The sequence below is a fragment of the Triticum dicoccoides genome, chromosome 1B (assembly GCF_002162155.2).
Source record: "Triticum dicoccoides isolate Atlit2015 ecotype Zavitan chromosome 1B, WEW_v2.0, whole genome shotgun sequence".
Taxonomy (NCBI): Eukaryota; Viridiplantae; Streptophyta; class Magnoliopsida; order Poales; family Poaceae; genus Triticum; species Triticum dicoccoides.
Genome location: NC_041381.1, coordinates 116,894,931 through 116,900,078, shown reverse-complemented (window position 1 = coordinate 116,900,078; position 5,148 = coordinate 116,894,931). Strand labels below are relative to the sequence as shown.

The 5,148-nt window shown below is 41.5% G+C and overlaps 1 long non-coding RNA gene across 1 annotated transcript; it reads left to right on the top strand.

Annotated features, from left to right (window-relative positions):
- Positions 1 to 1,953: 1,953 nt before the first annotated feature.
- On the top strand, positions 1,954 to 4,678 carry LOC119302420. Its single transcript, XR_005147573.1, has 3 exons — positions 1,954 to 2,011; positions 2,727 to 2,783; positions 4,297 to 4,678. It is a non-coding gene; the product is annotated as an uncharacterized LOC119302420 (long non-coding RNA).
- Positions 4,679 to 5,148: the final 470 nt, after the last annotated feature.

The window sequence follows — 5,148 nt, the reverse complement described above, 5'->3', positions numbered from 1 at the left end:
AGCGAGATCTGAAATATGGTGAAAATACTACTTGACATGTGTCAATATGACCATGCCAAGAGTAGAATGCCAAACTTGTGGAGGATGAAGGCCACTTGGGATGTGTCAATATGACCAAGCCAAGAGCAAGAATCAGGTCACTTGAAGAAAAATTCGAGATATGTGCCAACATGATCAAATCAAGAACCATCATATGGAAAAAAATCAAGGATCATCCTACTTGAAGACAAGTTCTAGATCTGTGTCAATATGACCAAATCAAAAACGATCATATCAAGTAAAAAAAGCTACTTGACTTATGTCAATATGACCAAGCCAAGAGCAAAAATTGGGAAGCATGGAAAAGAATTCATGATCTGTGTCAATGTGACCAAATCAAGAATCATCATATGGGGAGAAGCTACTTGGCTCATGTCAATATGGTCAAACTAAGAGCAAAGATTGAGCAAGCATAGGGAAGAGCACCAATCAAAGGAGCAAAAAGATTAGGAGAGAACCATGAATCTCACCTTCTTGTTGAGCTCCACCAAATCTCCCTCTCCTCACCTATGTGTGTGGGATTTTTTCTTGCAGCAGTATATGTATAGAAGCAGCAGAACAGGAGAGAATGAACAGTCCAAACCTCCTCTCCTGTATGCTGAAAGGAGTATTTATAGAAGTGGGCGGCAGCGGAAGCGTCTCGCGCGAGCCCATGTTTCGGTCGTGGGATCATGCATGAGATCGTGGCACGTGGGGAGTGGCTGGCTCTTTTCTTTAATATTCTTTTTGCTTAATTGCTAGTTGACCAATGCTTTGAACCGGCCACTTCCTAATTAGCCCAGGGCTTGGCCCACCCTTTTCTTTAATCACCGCATGGGCCTCGGATGCCAACCCATCAATCTGCATGCACTTGGTTAGCTGATGAATTAGGACATCCATGCAACCCTGCAAACCACTCACTACGCATGCATGTAGGTATATGTCTTGTGTAAATGAGCTTGGCCTGACTAAAAAATTGGTTCTAATTTCTTTGCCGCTCCATGAAAAGAAAAGAAAAACTTGGGCATATATTCTTTCATGGACAATTATATGATGGCCTGAAACAAATTTTCTTTTTTACATGTATATATCACCACGCACCCCCTCTTTTTTTTATCATGTTGATATTTCATGATCGATGGAATAAGGGTCGCACTTACCGGTCCAATAATTTAACGATATTAGCGCCTTTTATGACGACTTCATGTTGGCACAAAAAAAACTCGCCATGGGAAACTGTGTATGCATGCAAACTATCTGTCCCTCTAATCGTAATCTCATTGGGCCAAATATTTCTTTTTACGAATTTTGCAAATATCAGCCTTTACCTATATATCTGCTTTGGTGCATGTTACTCCATATTAAGCGTCAAAAATTCACCAGTCATTTCCTTTGCATATTTGAAAATTCATCATTTAAAATAATTTTAATTTTACTTTGGCCAAAATTGTTGTCAGCAAATGCCCCTCGAGGTCTGAATGCGAATACTATTTTTTTAAATTAGAATTCGGATTGAGAGCTCGAAAATGTGTGTGTGTGTGTGTATATACATATATATGTGTTTTTTAAGTGTACTTCCAATTGGCATAGCATTGTAGGCATGTGCATATACTAATGTTATCCAAACTATCAGCCGTACAATGGCCTGACACGTATATGGTGCGTGTTGCTTTGAAAGTTTGTTAGGATTTCTTAACGGGATAAGGACGAAGGTTGTTATCAGACGGCCCTCATATAAGTATGACCCAACAAGAGCGTATGCCTTCTCCCTTTCTTTTCTTCTCGTAGTCATCTAGCTGAGTCATTTTCTCCTTCGTATACCTTAGGTCAGATCGGATCTGGGCCTCAGGTATGCACAACTATTGCACTTGCTTTCTTATAATTCCTTCCAATCTAGGTGACGATCCTTTTGACCCCTCCTCCTTTCTTGCATAGAAGGAGACGGGCTTCAGCGGGATCTGCTGACTTCAGTACATGTATATTTCGGCTGAAGGTCGGTGATGTTGTGATTATTCTGTTATAAATATCCCTCCACACCGCTACTTATGTTGTTCAACTTGTTTAATTACTGTCATCAAACTTTAGATCTATAGGAATTCTTGTTTCATGGTTGACGTGTCGGCAAGCCTCTATACGAACTTGGTCCATCGAACTTGGTCCATCGTACATCCATGAGGCTAAATATACCTGTACAACAATTTTAGTAGCCTCAAGTCAGATTTTTTTTACTTTAAGATGTTATCATATATTTGTAGATTCTCGTCTCATGGTTGACGTGCCGGCAAGCTTCTATACGAACTTGGTCCGTCGTACATCCATGAGGCCAAATATACCTGTATAATACTTTTTCGGTAGCCTAGAGTGATAACAATCTTTTTTAAGATATTATCTTATATTTGGCATGGATCTCTCTCATAGTTGGCGTGGTGGGGGCTATGATTTTTTCCGTCCATCGCACAACTATAGAGATAAACATTATATGAAACTGTTGTTATCCTAGTTGTCTCTCATTTGGCAATTCGGCAAGTCTTTGTGACTTGGTCCCTCGCACAAATTTTGGGATTATAAGATATTAAATGTGCCATTATATAACAGAGTTGAATTTTCTCATCATTGGCGTCCTGGCAAATTTCTGTATGAACTTGGACCGTCGCACAATTAACCTACATGAGCATGCGTCTTTTTTTACTTATGCTCTTTTTTTCCAGGAAGAATTCATTTATTCATCAATTAACTGAGAACGAACGAGCACCCTAAAAATTCAGGTAATGCATACAAAGCCCTTTTTTATGTTTAACTTGCAAATACGCTTTATTTCAATTCATGCCAGTGATTTTATTTTTCATATATGTGTATGTAGATGGCGCATGGTCAACCTTCGGTTTCCTCTTATCAGTTGACCCTATCCGAATTAGCTAAACAACAGTTGTGTGAGCCAGCAACTCATGAATTGGCTAACCCGGTACTTGTCCATTCAACATTACCATGGGGAACTTTGGATTCTTCCCTCCGTGGATGGCACTCTGAGCATTCGTTTCATGCCTTGTGTTTCCATCCAATGGCACCCATTCCTAGAGCTGATCTAGACTTTACTTTAGGGACCAGGATAATATCGCAAAAATTGGGCTGGGAGTATCATGAAATCCAGTATGTCAAACGTCCAAAGGGTTATACTCAATGGGGTGTTGAGGTCTTAAACAATCATTATTTTAATCTTAAAGTGGGTGAAGAAAATATGGACTATATTCGTGGCGCCATTTATTGTTCCCTTTGCGATTATTCTGTCAGCCCCTCTTTGCTCCGCTCTTTACTAGAGAGGTGGAGTCCTCAAACCAATACTTTCATGCTCTCGTGTGGCGAACGCACCATCACTTTGCTTGATATGTTGCTTATGGCTGGGCTGCCTATAGTTGGCGAACCCTAGGAAGAATATATCCCCTCACTCACTAAGCTAAATCCTTCATTACTCTTTTACCCGAACTTTTTATTTGATATTTTGGATGTGTGGGAGGTTCTTTCCGCCGAAAGCAAGCATAAAGAAAAATTTGTTACCTTCTAGGCTTGGTGTGATTATCTCCACAACAAGCGGGCTAATTTTTTGCCATCCACCAGTCTTCGCAAAAGTCGTATGTATGTCGCAGCTTTTGTCCCCCTTTGGCTTTGCTGCTTTGTGGTCGTTGGTGAAGGGCCGTTTATTTGCCCTGGCGTCCTTGTCATGGCGTCTTAGATTTCTTTAGGGCGGAAGATATCGTTGGCACCCCCTGCGCTTTCCTCCCTATATCTTGCTCTTCGTCGTATCAGCACAAATCTTGTTGGGCCTTCCTTTGAACAAACACCTATGTCTATCCACTATATTATTGGATGGATGCATTTTTATCTGAAGAAAGCTTTTGGGGCCAAAGGCAAAGGGGACAAACTTCGTTCTCCGAAGAGACTTCCTATGCAACTGGCTATGCTAAGCACGATGTTCCGACCACCCAAGGTCTTTTCCCCGGAGACGGCGCATGAGTTTTTGGAAAACCATAATAATATCATATGGTGCCCCTATTCCTCGCGCAACTTGACAGGGGTCGATCAACTACAAAGGTCCTCTACTATTTCTATTCGCCGGGAAATGCTTCCGTGGAGGTTCTCAGCAGAGTCCACCGACCTATGTGCATCCGAACCCTATCACCCAGATCGCGTAGCTAGCCAGTTCAAGCTAGATCAACAGGTTTCATACAACCCATTTCAATCACTATTTGCTAAAACTGATGTTGGTGTTGCGTATGCGTACAGGTCACATTTACTACGCCCGGTCCAAGAGGATATCCAGCATGGCCTTGGCACTAATTATGTAGGTAGTGCTTCTCTGGCTTGGACCAACTGGTGGAGGAAATTTGCACATCCACACTCTACAATCTTGAATAGCCTCAAGTCTGGCAATATGTGTGGCAAAATCACGTACGATGAGAGGAAAAGCATGTGTGCGAAAAGGGGAAAAAAGTTTTATCCCACACGTACTCTTTCAGAGGATGATCTCTTTATCAGAAAGGAAGTATTAGTAAGCCATCAAAAGGCCTATATTGAAAAAATCGAGGCAGAGGAGAAGGCTTTTGCAGATTATTGGAATCCAATTTTATATGTTTTTCTTTCGGATGATGAACCTTCTATGGAACCCCGACGTGTGAGTTAAATAACTATTACTTGATTTAGCCCGTTTTATGACATCAACTTCCTCCTTCCTGCATTTTGTTAACATGTGTTTCTTTCTACAGAAGCGAAAGAAAATGGATATTGTTGAATGTCCTTCCCCCGATCCTTCACTTCACGAGCTCGGGGAAGATGATGCCCTCGTCTCTACAGGTGAAGATGTGAGGCCTTTCACTAAAAGGAAGGCGGATACCCTAAACGAAGAAAATGATTCCAGTCCCATTAGATTGGATGGACCTATCCACGTATCTGACCTTGGTAGTGTGGATCTCGGTGGCGTACTTAGTGGAGAGGTTGATTATGGTCAAGGTGATCTAGATAAATTAAATGTGGATGATTATGGTGTATCAAGCTCAGGTCTTGACCCCCCCCCCCCTTGTTTCACAAAGTTTGGAGTCAAACTTGTCTCCGAGCGCTGATGTTCTAAGCATTTTGTCT